General features: G+C 38.5%; 1 protein-coding gene across 4 annotated transcripts in view; it reads left to right on the top strand.

Annotated features, from left to right (window-relative positions):
* LOC104358291 (carbohydrate sulfotransferase 9) overlaps positions 1-21,358 on the top strand; it is a 58,253-nt gene that overhangs the window by 8,310 nt on the left and 28,585 nt on the right. Inside the window, exons 2-4 of one of the 4 annotated variants that reach the window (XM_042791174.1) lie at positions 2,594-2,714; positions 14,458-14,580; positions 16,991-17,191. The exons of 1 other annotated variant lie outside the window; for it this stretch is intronic. The gene's annotated coding sequence lies outside the window, so the exon portion shown is untranslated. The remainder of the gene's footprint in view (positions 1-2,593; positions 2,715-14,457; positions 14,581-16,990; positions 17,192-21,358) is intronic. 2 more of the 4 variants (XM_042791176.1, XM_042791179.1) reach the window with 2 other exon arrangements.

Below are 21,358 nucleotides of genomic sequence, written 5' to 3' on the forward strand. Positions count from 1 at the left end.
TAGTGAACATTTGAATTCTTACAGAAAAAGGGGAAGGGGGGGGAAAAAGAGAAGTAGGTGTTTCTACGTTAAAATACAGGATAGGCTGTTAAAATTTCACATGTTTGGAGGACAAACATTGTAGAGAGCAAATCCTAGGAGCTGTTCTGGAGAGTCGTGAAATGATGTTTGAAAATGCTTTGTGTAATCTTTTTTTTCATATGGAAGACAGAGTTGTAAAGATAATTGTCCCCTTCTGCAACTGGCATGATTGACCTACATAAGCCACTGATGTGAGGCAGTGCAAGATATACTGGGTTTCTGTCAATACTTCATTCTGTCCTAAGCTCCTTTTTTCCTTCCTACAGTCTTTTAACTCTATGTTAAAAGTACACCTTTCTTATAAGTTTTTGATTCAGAGTTCAGAGGTTTTGGTGTGATAGAGCACAATGTTTTGTACAGAAAATAAATTGAAGAAAAACAGTTTAAAATTAGACTATGTTAGTCAAATTAGATTATCTGTGAACTGGTGGATTGATTGTAGCAGCTTGGTGCATGTGTTATTTCTGGCTTAGTTACTCACACTCTTCTTTTCCAGTAGAATAGTGGGAGTGAGGCACTGAACAAACAAGACAGGGAACAAAAAAAATTTTAAACTTGAATTGCAAACTGAGCATTTCAGAGGATTAACTGAAGGTCTATTGGAAGCTGAATGAAAAGAAAATATGCAGTTATGGCACAGCAGTATGATTATTTCCATTCACTGTTTATCGTACTTTCTCCAGCAAATGAGATTAAAGCCACAAGGGCAGATATGAAATTTTGTTGGGAAGGTCACTTTTCAAAAATTATTAACTCCATGTGCACAAGAGCAGAAGGACTGGTGAGCATTTAATGGGAAACCAAAGCCCTATAACCCATATCAACACAATAGTTGCTGCAGCACTGTGGGGAAGCTGGGGATCTTGCACCGAGCACGTTGTGAAGACTGTTGCAGCCCCAGGGAGTCTGTGTTAACCAGCATTTAGATGGGAGGAGTGGGTCATCTCTACCACATGTATGGGGACCTGTGGAGAAAACAGTCCATAGATTATTTTCAGCCATAGATTTAAGGAAGCTGTGGCTCCCGGAGGTGAGTGGGATCCAGCTGACTCCAGGGACCAACCAGCCTGAGCAAAAGGATGAAGCTTAAGGACCTCCACTGAAAATGTTTTTCACAAAGTTCAGTGAACAAATTAAAATAACGCAAAACAAGCATTGCATAAAAGAAATAGCGGAGTATGATAAGCAGAAAGAGAGGATGCCCTGGTGGTTCCAACCAGCCTCAGCTGCGGCCTCCCCGCACCCCCGGGCCCAGGGGCTGGATTTAAGCTCAGCCCAGGGTGCTCAGGCCCTGCCTGGCCCGGGGGGTGCTGGTCTCCGGCTCAGCTCCGCTGTGGAGCCACAGGCCTCCACCCGTGGGTGATGTCCTGGCGTGGCCCGTCCCCATGGCCCTGCCCGGGCACCATGAGCCCGCGTCCTCTCAGCCGGAGCCAGACGCTGTCTCGGGCGCTGGGACAGGCCCTGCAGGAGCAGCCGCCATCGCTGCCCCCCGGCCCGCAGGCAGGAGCTTCTCCATGCAGGCAGCCTTCATTTGAGGAATGTTGCCCTGAGGAAGAGTCGCGGTTTCAGTGTCTAATCGTCAGTGCAAAGCTGTCCTATGACAAGCAAGTAAGCAGGTGAGTAGTGTATTTAATTTGACGCCCTGTTTCAAAGCCAGATGGGTCAAACCTTTGTCTCATGGTTGTGTTTTGTGGTACCTGACCCCTGCAGCTCTCTCCTGCTGTCAGTTCTGCCTGGGGAAGATAAAATGCTCAAGCCTGTGGTGATCAGTTGTCTGTCTCTTAACTCACTCCCTCCCCTTATCTCTCTTTTGGCCTGATTAAAAGCCTTGATTTGTAAAATTGTTTCATATACTGTATTTTAAAGATACAGATTTTTTTTTCCTGCTTCTTTTTTACATGATGGGGAGTGGTGGTTCCTGATATGCTACAGACAGACTGCTTTACCTGAAATTCTTCTGTTCCTCTTAACAAGAAACTTCTTGTTTTCATTCTTCTGTTCCTCTTAACAAGAAACTTTTTGTTTTCTTCCCCAAAGAGTGTCAAATATCCCCTAGATTAATAAGAGAACCTTTAAATTTAACACTTTAGACTCTGCAAAAAATCTCCATCCTTGGTCAGTCTTATACCAGAAGATCTAGTTCAGGTTATTTACAGAGAACCTTGGTGAAAGGACTGCCTGATATTAGTGATCAGCAGAAAGAAGGCCTCACTGCAGTGTAACGACTGCTTCTCTAATTCACTCTCCTAAAAATATAGTGCAGAGCTCTGCATAATCAGAAAAACATGCAGTAGTCACCATCCCATCAGTTCTGATCCATCTTTGTCCACTGGTTCAAATGATTTATTTATGGTACAAAACATTTTAAAATGATGTATCATTTTTCTTGGTTCCACATAATTTCAGCTTTTGTGGAATAGCTGGACCAGGAGAAACCCAGAAACTACAGCTTCTGAACATGTATCAAATTCAGAAGAGCAAGATGCCTGAAGTTCTCCCTTTTTTGCTCCAGGCAGATGCCAGAGGAGTCATGTAGGAGGAAAAAAAACTGGCAGAAGATTCAGATATGAAGATTGCTAGTTCTCTGAGTAAAGACATCAGTCTTGCATTCCTGGGTACAGGAGGACTCTCAGGTAACTTTCTTTTTCACAACTAACTTATTTTCAGTAGGCACGTCCAGTGCTTTACTCCTACCGGATTTTCCCTAGGGTGTGGGGGCCTATGTTTAGGGCAGACTTTCTCCTCTCATTGTTTCTGTATTTTTCATCTGCTTTCCCAAATCGAATTTCAGCCAAATCCCTGCAAACAGAGTCTAAAACCTCCATCAGACTTCTTGTAATTTTTTTCTGGTTGGAAACTTCTTAGGTGTCTGGTATCTCCCTTAAAGAGAGGACAGGGATTAAAATCAGCAATGTTAAGCCTGCCTTACAGTTATTGTCCCAGAGCTTCCCAATTACTTAGGCACTTAAATACCTGATGATTGTTCAGATCTTCCACATTAGTCTGTTTCTATTAGCTATGTTGCTTCAAATTAAGATGGTACAGAGATAGTGCTAATTATCAGATACAGTGATTAGTGTGTTTTCTCACTCTCTGGAGTCCGAGCCTTCACCTTCTAATCTTGAAGTCAAAATAAACATCTGTTTTTCCTTCTTTATGAGTACCTCTGGCACTAGGTCTTCAATTTTGCATAGATTTTTGGCAGGGAAACTAAGGGTACTTCCTGTGACAAAGACACACTAAGGTACCTTTACCAAGAGTACATATGGTAGTAGGAATATCTGGATATCCATATGTGCTTGCAGTGATTACAAGGAGAAAAATGATGCAAAATGGGATCTCTTCTTGCAGAGGCCACTAAGTCCGTTTTAGCAGTATTTGATGTTGGCAGCTACAAGGACTGGTGAAACTCATACTGGGCTGTATACACCAGACCATGGAAGGCAACCTGAGTTCAGAATGCTTCTCAGCAGCATGGATGTAGCCATTTTCCAGTCCTACTGATTTTGTTGTGAGCATCAGGGTAGAAATGTTGGACTTATAATGAATGCTCAAGTATTGCTTTGGGTGGGAGAAGTTTTGGAAGGCCATCTTTGGATCTTTCAGTGTAACTGGGAGCTGTGTTCAGAGGGCTATTTCTTTACCTTCTTATAGTATGTTGTCACTTTTACAAAGATGTAAGCAGAAAATGGGTGCAGGAAGACAGAACAAGCAGCTTTTAAAGGCAAGTCTCTGATATTGAGTCAAAATGACAGAAGCAGCACACAGCTATGGTGCTCTACCTGCCAGCAAAAGAAGGAATTTAGAGCAAAGAAGTCAAGTGTCTGAGACACATAATGAAAGCATGCAACCTCTAACATTTATGCTGCTGCCTCTATAAGCCTCAGAATGATCATGCTGGCTCAGACCAAAACTCATGTAGCTCTGTGTCATGTCCTATGAGGACCAATAGCTGGTCTTTAAAAAAAGACAAAAGAAACAGAGCTGCTTCAAAAATTGCTTCTGCAGTATACCCACCTTGGTTTAAAAAAATTCAGCGGTTAGGAGCTACTTAAGCTGAAGATGGTACCACTTACTACTTCAGAAAAGGACTTTCTTCATCAAAGCAACAGCAGACTAAACCATGCTTATTCAGCTTCATTATGGAAGGGAAGATTTGTCTTTAACAAGCTGAAGGAAACCAAATCACTAAAGATTTTAAGGGTTTTTGCAAAGCTTATTTGGATATCTGCAAGAATGTTATGCAAGCAGTAGCCTGAGACTCTGTCTGCAAAAAGAAAAATACCCTCTGCCCTTGTGTTCCTAATTAAGTTTTTATTCTTTGAAACTTTCCCCAAATGGCTCTTCCTTAGGATGTTCCTCAAACAGCACTGAGTAACAAAAGTGACATTAAAGATAGAGCAGTCAATACTTTCACGCACAGCATTCAGTGATGTGTTTGACTCTAGTAGATTAATACAACTTGTGTAGTGCAGGGCACTTCCACTCATTTGAGCAATGTCCCAGCCCCTTTCTATATGCTACAGAAAAACATGTTAGAGTAAGTAATTTGATCTTTCCATAGGCTTCAGTTTCCCATTTTATTTAACAAGGATTCAAAAGTTACTCAATGCTTTTCAAACACACGAAGATAAAGTGATAAGCAGTAGCAAGGATTGCCCTTAACAGTCATATACAGGTAAATCCTGTGGTTTAATGACCACTTCAACAAATCTTTGAGAGCTCAAATACATTCTTACCAAGTTGTTTGCAAAAGCCCAGCCTATTCTCTTTTGAGATACTCAGTTATTGGTGTAGGAGGAAACCTTTAAACAAAATCATAATCTTTCTTGTTCCCCAGTTTCTCAGACAGTTGTGTATGTATTAGACTGCACAGTGCATGCACGCCTTTCTCACTCCTCTGCAAAGGTTGGAGTCTTCTGTGTGGCAGAAAAAAAAAGACTACTCTTGTGAAACTTTTGGTGTTAAGAGGAGGAAATGTCCTCTTCATCTCTTTGAAGGGATTCTTGCAGTCCCTCCTCCCTATAACATGCTGGCTTTCAGGGAAGCTCTGAGGTGCTAGCCCAAAATATATTAGCCTGCCTTTTCCACAGAATTGGCCTGCGAACAGCCCTCTCCCTTTCTCCTTGGAAAGTTCCCTGTTCACACCATTGTCAGATTCCATGGGGAGTGCTGGCTGTGGTCACCCAACCTAGTGCTTCGAGAAATCCCCGATTTCTTCCCACCCAGGAGTCCCTGGCTCTAGATTTTGCCATTTCCCCTCTCTATCTCCAGTGGTGATGTGGCAGTGCGCATAGCAAAACCGAACTCCCTGCAGGTCATCTTAATTAACTTCCTGGCCATCCAGTCCTTCGAGGTGCAGCGTATGGTCCAAGGCAGTCTCTCCATCAGGCTGTGGCTTACTTAGAGGGGGCACACTGTGGCACGGTGGCTCGCTCCTCCCAGGAGCAGATGAAAGAGTAATGAGGAAGGGCCACCTTAACTGCAAACATCAACTGCAGTGTAGTCAAGGGGTGCTCCCTAGACACGGCAGTGGCAGGCTCACTGTTGCAGCAGACTCTCATACAGGATGGTTTGGGCTGCTTAGCACAAGCCAGGTTTTACTTGTGTGATAAGTGCTGACAGGCCTGAGCTGTTAATGTACTGTTTAAGCACTGTTTAAGGTTATAAAACCATATCACTTTGGCAGGATGTAGTTAAGACAAATAACTTCATACAAATCTCTTTCCAAGTTATCAAAAATATGAGTCATAAATGTATAGTGGAGTCTGAGAATAGGTTGCACAATGGCTATGTTGTACGTGATTGTACTGAGATACTATCAGAAAGCTGGTGGTAAACTTAATCTTACTACAAAGCAGAGGAATCAAGACACACTGTATGAAAACCAGTCAACATAGCTGACCGTAAGTGCTGGCACTGAACAGTGTAAATACAATTTCATTTAACCTATCAGTTTGTTCTCAGCTGTACAGCAAGAGGCTATGGAAAAGATCCCAGGAGAGTCAGATATGCAGATATCCCCCCTGCCCCCCCGCCTCTAAAATGGACACAATGACTGTGCTGGCATTAAGGAAAGTACAGGCACTTTCTGAGGAGATGTCTCTAGAAGAAGCCTGTCCTCTCATATGAGGACATGTGGAGATGGTCAGGAGTAAAGGCCTGGATGACTGTTACCAGATACAGTATGGGTGCACTACTTCCCTTGTGTGTTAGGGTTATCAAAAAGACTTTATTAGGTCAGGTTCTGAGCAACCTGATCTAGTTGAAGATGTCCCTGCTCACTGCAGAGGGGTTGGACTAGATGACCTTTAAAGGTCTCTTCCAACCCAAACTGTACTAGGATTCACCAGGCACAATCCCTACCTGAACTAGCCTGAATCTAGTGAGTGCGCACTGATCCCTTCTCAATGGGTATCTTATTCTGAATGTCAGGCAAAACTTCCTGTTAGCAGTTTCCAAACCCTCTAGATGACAGCCCTATCTTTGATTTCACTTCCAACCCCACTATCCTATTTTTCAGAGCTAACAATTCTACTAGCAGTGAAACATCATCTGTGACCCTTTATGAAGTTCTAATTCTTGGAACAACTATTTAGTTGAAAACTTTATTATGGAACAGAGAAAAAGATAGCTATTTATTAATATTGCTCATCTTAATGCACCTTGTTGTTCACATCAGATTTGTGTTGAATGATCCACTTTGTTCTGGGATTTTGTCAAAGCAATGATAAACATACAGCTAATGCAAATGGTCACTTTATTGTAAAAGGTAAACCAAGAGATTATTTTCCTTAGCTGTCTTCAATCACCCTTATGTTGTGTTGCAAAGACTAGAGAGTAAAAATACATGTGTTCAGAACAGTGCCTAAGGGCTTTTGACTTCTTACTATTAATGTATCTTGGAGAAATGTTCCCAGTGAATGAGTGCAAACACTATATGAGCTGTAGTAGTTACCCTTCTATGGTACCTCCTAACTCTCTATGCTTCAGCTTTTCAAGATTGGACAAAGCTGTTGGTGATCTGATCTGGCACTGGTGATTGAGTGGGGAGTTGGAGCAGGTGAATTCCAGAACCCTTCTGACCAACTCTTCTAATTTTTTTTTTTTTTTTTTTTTTTTGTGATTGTACAGTCTTTGACTTACTACCTATCAGAACAGTGGCAACATCTGAGCAGAGAAAGCAATATTCCAAGTAAAGCCTACAGACTATCAGGAAACTTTCATGTCTGTTTAGACCAAAAAAAAAAAAAATACAGCTGAGGCAATGAGGAAGCTTTTTTTTTTTAAAAAAATGATCCAATTTTGTGGGTAGATAAAGAATTATGGTCTGAAGGCTGGGATCCAAGCACTGTTCACCTATGCTATATTCATACTAAGCAGGTAAAATGAGGGAATAAAAGATTGCACTAACTTCTGATAGTCACATTCTTGATTACTACATTTCTGTTACAGCTAGTAGAGCACTGTCAGAAGCTTTCTAAAATTATTATACAGACTGGTGCCAGCACTATTTTAATTATTGCAGTTGAGCCACAGCTGATTGAACTTTAAGAATTGAACTTCATCCATACCTTTCTGTAACAACTCTCCTCCCTTTGCACTGGAGGCCAGGAAATTTCAGAGTGGTCTAATTTCTTAGCAGCAAGAGAAACCAAATTATGCATTATTCCAATTTCACTATAGCGGACTCAGACTGCATTTTCTGTAGAGTGTGAAGTGGTGGATGCAAGGCAGTTGCAGAATATTTATCCCTTTTTTTAATCCCTTTTTCCGTGGCATGTCCTGCATGTTCCAAATCTTCTGCCCAGTTGATAAAAGCATTTTCTTCTCCCATTGCTTAATACACACCTGGTGTTATATTCACATCTGTAGAAGTATGTGACAAGATAATCATCTTAGTATGCTGACGGGTGATTTTTGACATAATTATGACCCCTGACTTGGTTGAGAAATGCTCATAAAGCTTGAAAAAAGTAAAGATTTCTTTTTCTGAGAGTTTAATGTGTGTGCTTCAGGCTTTTGGAAACACTCTTCTAGCAGTTGTTTGCATCAAGGATGAAAGTCATTGTTCTTGTCTGTCCCTGGCCACTGATGTGCATATTGTGTGGTATTCACCGTCAAGCTTGAAAAAGCAGCAACCCTGGTGTGTGTGTGTGGGTGTGCATAGATTTTCCACAACAGAACAGAATTTTGGTCCCCGCTGTAGGTTACCAGGGCAGAACAAATCTCCTTTGCGTGGGAAAGTAATGATGGTTCTCCAGAGGCAGCTCTGCTGCTGCTGTACTGCAGCTACACGGCTGTGTGGGCTGGGGCTGGGAACAGCATGCTCTGCAAAAAGAACCCCCTTTCTCCCTCTGGAAAGTGAAAACCAGAGCTGACCTCTTGATGTAGAAGGTTTGGTTTAATTAACTCTGGTCCTAGTGGAGGGGAAGCACTGAGAACTAAGAAAACAGTCCCAGTAAGGTAGGGTGGGAAGACCTGCAGATCAGCCACCAAACCCTCAGCCCCAGTAGGCAGAGGACCTGCAGCCTGCTTGGACAGTCTCTTGCTGGGCTTTACAGACATTATCACTAAGTTTATTTCTACTATCTAACTCAAGTTCCTTGCTATAGTACAGACACATTTCTTGTTCTTTGCAAAGACAAGAGATTATTTCATTTTCTTTGCAAAAGTACCTTTTACATATATGAAGACTGTTATGTTTCATCCCAGTTTTCTCTAAGTCTAATAACCTCAGCTTTTACATTTCTTCATCAAAGGTCGTAGTCTTTGGAAATCTAACAATTTCCACCTTTCTCCCGAGTCATTTTTGGTTTTCTGGTGTCTTTCCTGAAGTGCTGTGTCTAAAATTGAATAATACATATGAGAATCTCAGCAAATCCTGTCTTTATTTTTGTTTGGAAAACAGCTTAAGATTCTTTTCCTCAGACCTTTTCTCAGTTTTCAGTTGCAGCAAGGATAAATAGTTTGTTGCTCCAAACATTGCAGTCCAGGAGTATGATACTGGATTCTCATTATTACAGTGAGAGCCCTTCAGTGGATAACTTAATAATGTAACACTAGGATCTCCTCTCGGTCCTGGTTTGTTTGTGATGCAGTTGCCAAATATAAAACTATTCTGCAACGGAACACGGCTTCTTTGGCCCACCTTGACTGAGGAAATTGGGACTAGAAAAAAACGTAACTATAAAATCCAGCAAATACACTGAGATGCAGTGATTATTACATGAGGTTAATTTTGTAATTGATAAGATCTACTTGGAGTATGAAGTTTTGGAGAGCTGACCATTACGTCCATAACTATTTCCTATCTCCTTCCTTTTCCTATGGGTAATGACACATGATGATACAGATGAACATCCGTATTATTAATTTATCTGAACAACAGAGAGAACATTTGTGCTAATGTTGGTACGCTTAACTGCTGCTTGTTGACCTGCCCTGATACACACAAGCTTAAGCACATTTGCTGTTCTTAGTTACATTTTCTTTCCTTGTGTGAAGGTTGTTCCTATTATAGTGTTACAGCTAAAATTTTACATCACTAGCAGTCATGTGTTATGTATGCTAATGAAGATTTCAGTTAGCGTGCCATGTCTTTGTATGTCCTTTGTCATAAAATTTATGCATTGTATGAAATGTCAATCAAACCATACTGCAATGGCTTTTTTTGTGACATCTAAGAAAGTGCCTTTTTTCAACCTCAAATTTACATTTAAGAAAGTGTCCTAGGGTTTCCCAATGTCAAATGTTCTGTTGCAGAGCAAGATGTGGCCTTACTGTTCTAGAGAAAGTGTCATAAAATTTCTAGTTATTAGACTCAGTGTACAAAATACTTCCAGAATGATGGCCCACACAGTGAACTCATCCAGAAAAAAATAATTGAGGAAAAAACTGCTGCTTAGATTGACCAGCTCTGAAATTTAATCAAACGTTATTGCATTATCAGCCTTTTAGTAGAAATGTCCAACTATTAGTGGATAATATGGACAGTTCAGCAGAACAGTGACTTCTCCTGGGTATGCAGTCTGGCACTTGTAATCAAGGGAAACTGCATAGAGCTCCATGCAAATGTGAATGTCTTTCAGGTACACTGGAAAGATCTGAGGAAGAAACAGGAAACTATTTGTGCCAGAGATGACCAACCCCATATGGAAATAATAGACCATTGTGTGTTCTTTCACCAATTCAGTGAATAAACCTGAGAAACATGATAAAGGAATCCACAGAGCGAAATACATTAATGTAAAACATGTCTCACTTTTCAACTAAGCCACTGAAAATACTACATTTTGAACAAAGGCAAAGTATTACATTATTGCAAGACTACTCTGACAAACTTTAAAGGGTTTCTGCATACATTGGTAGATGATGGTGGAATTTAATAAGTGATCTGTCTGCTCTGACCTAAATCTGGAGTCAGCAGTCAGAAGACGGTTGCCTATGAAAATAATACAGATGCTCATTAACTGCCAGAGTGCTATTTGAACTGAGAGCCTGTAGAGAAACACTTTTGCATTGTATTGCTAGTTCCCCAAGACACAATTATCTTGGATTTCTTATGTTTTATTTAGTTTATTTTTTCAACATAAAGTTACTGACTACTAAATCTCAGAATTTAGACAGTAGAATAAAGACAGTAAAAATGTCTTGAAATTTCTCTGTAGAAAGTCTTTCTTTAAACAGTAGGATGTTCCTTGTGCCATGTCTCCATGAGAATGAGAAAATAAATAAAAACTAGGTACAATATTTCATTTAGAAGTGTGAAAGCATAACGGAACTGTACAAAAAAGAACTGGAGTACACGTATGTACACATAAATATGTATATATAGTTAAAAATAACAGAAAATGTAAAGGAACACACTTATTTCTCTCTAATTACAAGTAAATATGAAAAATTCATACTCCTTAAATCAGTGTTAGAATATAAAACAAACGTTTTATTGAATGACCCCATGTGAAGGATCACAGTTCTTCTCTTTAGAGAAAAATGTGTAAAACATGGATTTGATCAAGTTTTCTTAACCTGTAAGGATTTAATCAATAACTTCTTGAAATTTATCATTCTTTTTTTTTTCTCTGAAACAAACCTTAGCATAAGAGTAAGAGTATCTGGTACTTCCTGCTGTATGTTTGGCACTGTTTCTTGCTATACCTGTTTCTTGGCTACCCTAAAATGTATGACTTCTTTCAAGAATGAGGTTTTGGATACATACTTAAACCTAGAAACTTTACTCTAACACAATGGCATTAAGAATATCCTAGAGGAACGTTGAACATAATAGATTGTTATTTAACTAGAAAGGGTTTATCGAACGAATGTTGGAAAGCACATATAAGGAAGCACAAGTAAGCAGAGTCACAGCTGTGTGTATGATGATGATATAAATACCCAGGAAAGGCAGAAACAAGATTTAGATGTGAATTTCTGAAGTGCAGGGGAAGTTTTTGTTTAGAATATAATTTTAGTAAGTTTGCTATATCCAGGCTTGAACAAGATGCTTATACGTCTACATGCCAATTGATAAATACAGTTTATGTATAGGTAAGCCAAGTACAGCATTTCCCAAATGTTCTTTTAAAAATCCATGATGTTCAGCTGTATCCATTGATTGCTGATGCTGTTTTGGTCTCTGTAAGCACACAGCAAAGGAGAAAATAGGCCACAGAGATTTCAGTTGCCCCATATCCAGAGGGTTAATTCTTTCAGAGAAAGGAAACACTGTTTAGGAGAGGTTTACCTATACGTGCCAGGGCTGGAGTGTTTGGTGTCGGTCATCTGTTAGTATCTGAGATATGAACTGCTCTAAGATCCTCAGACCTACCCTGTTCTGCCTCTCTCTTGGTGCTGTAAAGAATAATGCCTTTTGCTCCTTTTCGGTAACATATTCATACATTTTAACCTCTATTAAAGAAGGCTAAATTAAAATTTCATGTAAGGAGAAACATCCCTAATGGGTTAAGCGCATATGCCAATTACTTTAGGATGTTTACACAGGGAATGGCAGAACTTTGGGTATAAGGATATTGCCCCTAAGAGAATTCATCACTGTATTAACCACCAGATTGTTTTGAAGATCAATAAAGCAGAAAATCAGAAGACTCTATGATTATACTAAATAGTTCAAATGAGAAGAAAGAATGCTTTTTTTTTTTTTTTTTTTTTTTTTTTTCTGGCTTGAAAAGCCAGCCAAAACAGTTCAAGTGTTTCAGTGTGAGTCTGGGGAATGCAGGCATTTTGCCCACTTTGAAAATAAAGTTATAGTGAATTTTCTTTGAACAGCTGTAGTACTGTCAAGGCTTTGGAGAATGATTTTACTTTTTTATGAGGAATGAAAACTGCTCACTTTGATCAAACAAGCCTTTGAAAAACTGCAGATTGCTTATTAACATGGCTGTTAGATACCCAGATCCTAGCATACAAATACCTTCAGTGCTTGTGGGGAATGGACTATGCTCAATCCATTGTAGCTCTGGACTGCTTCAGATCATGCATTTTACAGGACTATCAGTTACTCCTCTAGCAGATACTGTACCTGTAGTAAATAAGGACCAGGAGTGGCAGTAAAACTGATCCAGGCAACAATAGGGCCATTAGTCTGACTCAACAGTGTGCAAAGCTTTAGAACAGATTTTAAAGGAAAGAAGTAATTAAGGCAGGACAATAAAATGGAACATGTATTTTTCCAAAGGCAGATCATGCTGTACTGATATATCATCTTTGATAAAAGAAATGATCTAGTTAAGAGAAATGCTGTTGGTTTAATTTACCTGGACTGCAGGAGAACCTTTAATATAGTATCAGTTTGAAAATCTTGCAGCTGAGAGAGCTGCACTTCTGATGAACATAGTAAAGACATACAGGGTCTTTACTATGATGAACAGAGCAAAGACAAGCATTTGATGTGTGGCGTAATGGAAATGTAGGATGGAAAGGAAATGTAAGGAGTGGATGGGACATGACAGTCTATTGAATTAATGGTTACAGCAGAGTAAGACTGCATTTATTAAGACCTGAGAAGAGTCAGTGCTAATAAATGATGTGTGAAGAGCAACAATCTAATTATGAGTTTTGGGTTTTTTAGCCATATTAACTGAGGCACTGTGGAGGTTTCTGTGCATATTCTCTTTTCCTTTTTATATTCTTTAGTGAATATTGCTTTTTCATGTGTAACAAGTGTGTTACTTTCCCTCCCTTTCCCTGTCAGGAGAGAAAATGTATGTCTTGCAAATTCACATCAGAGCATCAACAGTTTTGTTTGTTTGTTTGTTTTAAGACTATTGAAGGAATTTCATTATAAAATACCCCAAACAAACTTTATTTTGCACTGGTTATTTAAATAATCACATTTCAATATTCCGGAATGATGGAAAAGCTGGGTGGCAAATCAACCATCCAGAGATTAACAGAATTTATGCAGAGAATGCAGCTCAACTGCTAATCCTGCTATCTGCTCCCAGAGGTCTGGCTGGCCTTTTATGAGGTAACCCTGTCACTTCAACTATTTGCCTTGGCATTCAAACATATCAGTAACATATATGGATATTCTCATTTTATTTTTTCAATGGAAAATCTTATCCCCAGATCAAGTGCCGAAGATCACCCTGTTTGACTGTGACCAATTTCTCCCTGCCAAATGTTTGTTTGAGACACACCTGCACTTACAAATTTATCTCCAGAAGATTTAAATATGTATCACCCATTTTCATTAGTTTACTTGGGACAAATAATACAGGAGTTTGCATGTAACTGATATTATTATGCTTCTGAACTACCATGTGAGTATATACGTTAATGTTTATCCACATATGGAGGTAAAGGGTGCCACATACACATACTCCTATATTTAAAGTTATACAACTTGTTTTCCATTGTAAGAGTTTGTTACTTATTATCTTTCTTAAATTTAGTTGTTCAGATTGAAAATGTGCAAGTCTGATTTTTACTTGTTACTTTTTGCAATTAAAACTATAATTTATTTGATAGTTCCAAAGCAAGATCAGTGTATTATGCTGCAGGTCACTGTTTTAGAAGATAAAGGATAAAAGAGAGTAATAACTAATGCCTGCTACAAGCCATCATATGACAAGAGAGCATGAAACCAGCCCTTTAGGCTCTGGTGTGTTACATTTGGGGAAAATACTGCATTTCAAACACTGACTTAATGAAGTTAAATGTTTTCTCTGTGTTACTGATATGTGCTCTTTCCTGGCTCCAGCTCCAGTACTTCTGTCTGTACTTTACAGATGATATTGGAGATTGGTCAGGGTCGTAAGAATAACCAAGAGAAATGTGTTTATGATGAGTACATTTCAAAGTCACCAGCTGCTACTGGCTTGTTTTTATTCCTGTCTTTGTCCCACTTTGCAGACCAAAGCTTGACAGCAGAAGACTGTTCAGTCTGGCTGGATGTCACGATTTGACACTGGAGAAATGTTTAACAAGGCTCTGGGGCTGGTGGCTGAGTTTAGGCAAATTCAGGCTGGGAAAAAGGTAAAAATTTTTGTTAGGAAAGACATAAACAGAGGTGAGTTAAGATATAAGAACTGAGGATGTGTTCCTTATTAAAAAAAAATTTAATCAAGGTTGGGTGCTTTTTTTAAAAATGTATTTTAGCCCAAACCCACATATTTAGTTTCAAGCAGTAACTAAATCAGATGTGACTTCTGCAGGAGACTAGCCTAGATAACCAGACTCTCTTGCCCCATTAGATCTAGGAATGTTTTTTCCATATTAAAGCTCTCAGTCATTTCACTTCTAAGCTCTCATACATATGTGATGTGAACCAGGAAGGCATCAACGTTTTTCCAGGAGCATAAATAGAATTTTGTGAAAACACATCCATATTAAAATGCTTTATATCTCTCTAAATAAGTCAAACTTTTTAAGTTATGGAAAATTTCAACTAAATTCTTCAAGAATTGTATGTATGGCAAGTAGGACTTTCCAGCTTCACAGGAGCTGTGGGATGCTGTAATAGAGGGCACCACAACTGAAAACATGGGCACTTTTTTTAACTTTGCTATACCTTCTCTTTTTACCACCACAGGTGGAAATGGAAGTGAATAAGAAAAGCTCTACCAGAGAGAGCAGCTAAGTTTTTTAAAAGACTGAGATCAAAAGATTCTCTTCATTTTGTAGCATGTTACTCAGTAATATTATCAGCAGATCTCTGACATCTGCAAATGTAAGCATGTTAAAACACCTTTTTGTGATCTGCTTATGCCTTTTCTGTACCATAAATATATTTTGCCATGCTTTTAATAAAAACATGAGAGTAAAATAAAGGAATAAAAAACCTCTTATTTCTCTAAGACCAAAGCCACTTATCCTGATATCTTGGAGGCTTCTGCTTAGGCTTCCTAATAATGAACACACTCCATCAGGATCCGTTTGTTCTATCAGCAGTACTCGTTTGTAATTCAGGCCTCCTGGGTGGGGAGAGTCTTTCTGTTATACAGGCAGGTAAGAACAACGATCTTCTGATCCTTCTCTAGGTATTGCTGTCTTAAAAACAGTCATAACTGACGATTGCTGCCTGTAGGTCATACTTCTGTCCTAATTGTTTTGGTTGGTAGTGTAATTTATATATAGGTAATGTGCTTGTGGTTTTAGCTGATAAGGTGTTGCTCTGCCTAACAGGGTACAGTACAAGGATTATCTGGAAATTATTCAATCTTAAAAACATTAAATTGTGATTGGTGATTGGCCAAAAGAGTCAATAAATGTCCATCATCCATCAGAGGATGAATAACTCACAGATGACAAACAAATATATTGGGCAGCAACTTCCAGTGAACTTCTGAGGCTTTTCTTCCTTTTTGTTTAAATGGACAGTAGGTAACATTATGCTTTCTGCAGGAATAGCACTATATCAGCAATTTAATCAAAAAAAAACCACTTGCACTTTGGCATTTTTTAAGAGAAACCATACGACTTTTAGGCTTTACAGGAATTGAACACATCAGGCTTGTGCTGTGGGCTTGGTTCTTAGGGTATTGCCCTTCTCTTTGGATAGGTGAGTACCAGTGGTATACAACTTTAGGCTGTCAGTGTGGTCTGGTGATGCAGTCAGATTTTAATCTCCCAAACTAAACACCTAACTCTGTTGCACACTGCAGACTCTCAGTTTTGAGGTAAAAATGAGGATGTAAAATAAACTAAAAGCCAAGCCTAGGCAGAGCAGCTGAGGCAGAACTTCAGGGAGCTACCATGTCCTGAATTGGACCTCAAGCTCTCATGAACTCAACTTGCTATTAGTGTCAGGAGGTAACGAGCCAGGCTCAGAAAATCCAGTTTACCTCACACAATCCCCTTCCTGCTCATGACAAAGGAGCAGTCACAGTACACAGGGTGCTATGTGTAGAATAGGCCCATTTTCTATTTTTATATTTGTTAGAGTTGAACAACTTTTTTCATAATATCATCAGTGAGCTGCAAGAGAGTTAAGGACAGATATTTGGAAAAAGATTTCCAAATACATAGTATTAGTCTATTGAATTCTTTTTTCTGCTTTCATAGATCCCTCTCCTACAAATAGGAACCTCAGGATGAATCCAACGTACACACTTTCATGCACATCCCTTTGAATACTTCAAATATGTACTTTTGTCCATCCTTAGGTCACCGAACAGCTCTTAACACCCAGACAGGCTAGAAGTGAAATGATTGTATACCGCTCTGAACTAGGTAGACATCAATGTATTTGATGTCAGTGTCAGAAACATCTCAAGCAGACTTCTGTGAGCTTTGAACCAGACCCCTTTTGAAATAGAAATTGACAGGTTGCAGGGATAGTGCATGGACAAAGGAAAAATGTTTAAAATCATATAAAATGTTAAAAATTAAGGTAAAGGTCACTCAGCCCAAATATTTTCTTTCTTTTTTTTTTTTTTTTTCCTAGGGTCTAATATTGCTAAGAAAAAAATTCAAAGTCTCTTGCTGAAGACAGACCACAATGGGTCCTGCTGAACATATGGTATTGAAGGATACACCTTCTTTTTATTTGAGCTAAGGCATTAAGTAAACAGAAAGCAAACTGGAGCCAGAGTTGTGCAAAGCTGTATCCAGACAGGAAGCTTCAGAGGAAGAAAATGTTGTAGAGGTACCTTCTCTTCTTTTAGTCTATTTCTTTTAGGATATTAGTATGATTTTTTTTTTCTAGGTGTTTTGCTAGTAAACCAAAGAATTAGTATTCTCAATTTGTGTTTTAAAAGATAATGAGTTCTGACTTTGTTTAGTGATGTCAAAGGCAATTAGCTTTTCAACTGATTTCTTCAGAGGCAGAAACAATTTTGCAGTTGTTAAGGCTTTGATGTGGTTTGTTTTTTGTTTTTGTTTTTGTTTGTTTATTTGTTTGTTTTGTTTGTTTGGTTGGTTTGGTTTGGTTTTATTTGTTTTGGTTGGTTGGTTGGTTGGCTTGTTTACATTGCCTTAACTGCAGTGAAAAGAATCTAATAAATACACAAAATGTTAGCTAGATATCCAGTGACTAATTCCCATTACCCGAGAAACATTGTGTGTAATTATCAGTGTAAAGGAGATGCATGAATAGGATAAAATGCTAAATGTTTTTTAGGCAATAGATTTAAAGTAGTAGTATGAAGAAGAATTGTTGATGTTATTTATAGACTATTTTAAACTTTATGGGATATTACATTCTACGTTTTCTGTATTTTTCTTCTGTCTGCTTTCATTAAAAACCAAGACACAATCTTATTTAGTATCTTCAGTTTCTTCTTTGATATCTAACATTTTTAGCTGCAAAACCCTAGAAAATCCTCTTAAGGCACAAGAATTTTTGCCCTTTCAAGCTTCTGATTTTTTTTTTAGCCAGCAATGGGATGTCATAAATTTATTTTTATGCTAGTGCAAGGACTCTTATTCATGAAAACATACAGAGAACACAAAAGCATACACAACTTCCTTCTTTTACCACCACTTCATTATTGAGATTATTTTCAGAATACTCTTTTCCTTTTACATTCTTATGTGTCAGAAGCTGAATCTGCTTTGATAATCTTTCCACAATAAAACTTCTAAACTTTTGAGCACTTTTACCTGTAGGATGAGTTCTACGAAACTAGTTTGGAAGTAGTAAGCTGCCTCTGTTTTTCAGCTCTTGCAGTGTTTGAATGGGGGTTGTTGAGGCTTATTGAAATACAAATTCATTACTCTCTTCTATTTCTATTTCACACTCTGCTTTAATATTTTTTTAAATTTTAGCCTTTTGAAAGATACTAACGGTTCTAAATTTGAAACAAAGAAAATTGAAATGAAGGATCACCTTGGGTTTTTCCCCTCAGGCTTCACATATACTAGGAGTGCTTCACTAGTTAGAAATTCTTGTCAACTGTATTGGCAGATTTTCTGAGTAAGCACATAGATGTAAAACAGTGGTATGCTTTATGCATTTAATCATCCCTGTGTTCTGTGGATGCAGCAAGAGATACCTCTAAAAGTGCTATTTAATTGTGACTATACCAATTGTCACAATTCTGCTATGGTGAGCAAGCCCCGGGCCATAGCTGGGCATGTGTATGGTTAGTCACATTTGTACAAACCATATTATGGTTATACAGTGTGATACTGTGTCCTGTTTCTAAAATAACCATAAAAAGGGCCATTAAAAGCCATATTTTCTTTGTATTACTATATTCAGACTGAGCTAGGAACTGTGGAAAAAAAAATAAAAATCAGTGAAGAATCGATAATTTTAAAAGTGATGATCTTGCCAGAGGGTATCATTGCAGGGCTTCATGCAGATAAACTTTTCCAAGGCTTCATTAGTTATCCTAAATCCAGATGCTGCTCTTGCTTCTTTTGTTTTTAGAAGAGTGGAAGTTGTGGGAAAGCTGTAGTTTATCTTAAATATTACTTAGTTTTAGATACTGTTGCTACTAATTAAAATGGTTTAAATTAATATCTCTTATCTTTGTAGCCTTATAAGGATACTGATATTATAAAACAATTCCACAGTGCCACGAAAATCTGTCACATCTGAAAATATCATTGGCATCTTTTATCCTCAAGGAACCAGGACTTTTCCCTCAAGATAGCTATTGCTTCATGTACTATAACTTAGACCTTGGGACCTTTAGGTTTATCACAAAATTTATTACATCTTCCACTTCATTTCACTGGAAGATGGGCTCAAGAGCACAGCTATTGGCATTTAACTTTGAGGCTCAGTCACTGATATCGCGTAGTGGGTTTAGACAAATGTAGTTATAGTTGAAAGGTCTGTGCTCAGGCAGGAAGACAGACACTGCCTTTAGATGCAAGGCTATTCCCTGTTATTATAAAGTTTTTAAACTCTGACGGAATAGATTAATACTTTAGTTTATTTGTTCTTTTGAAGAACTTTCTTCTCAGCCTTATTCAAGGTGAAATACCTAGCCCTTATCAAAACTTTTCTTCATCAAAGTCTGAAAATTTTACCCAGAAGAAAATCTCAGGATAGTGAATTTGTGAAAACAGTATTTGTTGTATGAATCCTGTAGTATTCTATATTAGGTAAGCATGGAATTCATGCTATATTGTATATTACTCTGAGTTTAAAAAGTAGGTCTCACAGATTATCTTGTGTATTTTAGACAAATACAGTGTTCAACAGAAATTCAGAAAGTGAGGAAGCAGTATCAAATGGATTTTTCCTTGTTCAAATAGTTTATAAAATGTAAAAACCATAACTTTTCTGCAAGGTTAAAACTGCTTTAAGGAGTTTTTTTCTGTACAAAATCACATGAACGTATCTATGTAAGTGAATTGCAGAGGCAATACAGGTCATGACCAACAGTGGTATTTACTTGGCAATGGAGTCATGTGTCCTAGGAACTCTTGTAATGCATTAGTACAACACCCCTCTATGAGATTTTCTTACAGCTGGTTATCCATATGATACAGTTCTTTTGCCAATAATATCTCTACAGTGGCAGAATTGGATCTTTGGTGGAAGGCAGGCAAAAGGAATTGAATCTTTTCTGCTCAGTGAGGATACTTCATTAAATTCATATAATCTGGAAGTTTGATTAATACAAAGAACAAGCACATGAAAAAATTCTGAGGTGAAGCAACTTGAGTCTGTAGCCCTCTAACAAAGTGTGTCTCCATATGTTCTGCTCACATCTCACTTCAGTCAGTTTAGTGCTCTTCCATCTCTCATCATAATAAGTTCCCCCTGAGGCAACTGAGCTCTACGTCTTATGAGCGGTTTGTGAAGTAGCTCACCAGAAGGGCAGGCTTCAGCAGATAAGAGTACTTCTGTTGTGGTTTAGGCCCAGCCTGCAGCTAAGCACCATGCAGCCGCTTGCTCACTCCTCCCTGCCGGTGGGATGGGGAGGAGAATTGGAAGAAAAAGGTAAAACCTCATGGGTTAAGATAAGGACAGTTAAATAAGAGAGCACAAGGAGAGAAGAAGTAATAATAACAATAATACTAATAAAAGAATGTATATAGCAAGTGATGCACAATGCAATTGCTCACCACCCAGAACCCAATGCTCAGTCTGTTCCCAAGCTGTGATCCCTGGCCAGCTCCCCCAGTTATATACTGAGCATGATGTCATATGGTGTCAAATATCCCCTTAGCTAGTTCAGGTCAGCTGTCTAGGCTGTGCCCTCACCCAACTTCTTGTGAAAACTTACTCTATCCCAGCCAAACCCAGGACGACTTCTCTAGCAGACTCGATTAGGAATCCTCAGGAATGAGACAGGCACATTTCTGACATTTGGAAAAGCAGTGCACAGCCATCAAATATCAGATACACTAGTCTCTGGAAGATAGTGGTCCTTTTGCCAACTCTTCACATTTCTTATGAGAGCTAAAAGGATGTACAGTAGAAAAAAAAAAGTGTCGTCATGCCAATCTGGACAGTAGTAAGCCCTGTAGTGGCTTCACTGGTTTCAAGTCACTATATTGAAAAAAAATCTGGCTTTGTATAATTTAGCATGAAAATTTTGATAAAATGTAGCTTCTCTAGAGAGGTAAGATGGGGCTTCTAAATTATACAATAGGATGAACCACAGACTTACAGGAAAGGAGGCTGGAAAAGACCTCAGGACCTCATTGTGTGCATTCTGAAGCTCCAAGAGAGAATCAATTGTACCTCAGAAATGAAGAAGTATTTAATTATCTTTATTGTTAATAAGATTTTCTTAATATATGACAAAAACTTCAGTGTCATAGTTTAAACCCATCACTTTATACCCACTGCAGATAAAATATTAATCCCTCCTTACCTTTTTACAGGTAATTTATATAGATGATAGCT

This window comes from Tyto alba, unplaced genomic scaffold (genome assembly GCF_018691265.1).
Source record: "Tyto alba isolate M040663 unplaced genomic scaffold, T.alba_DEE_v4.0 Super-Scaffold_18, whole genome shotgun sequence".
NCBI lineage: Eukaryota > Metazoa > Chordata > Aves > Strigiformes > Tytonidae > Tyto > Tyto alba.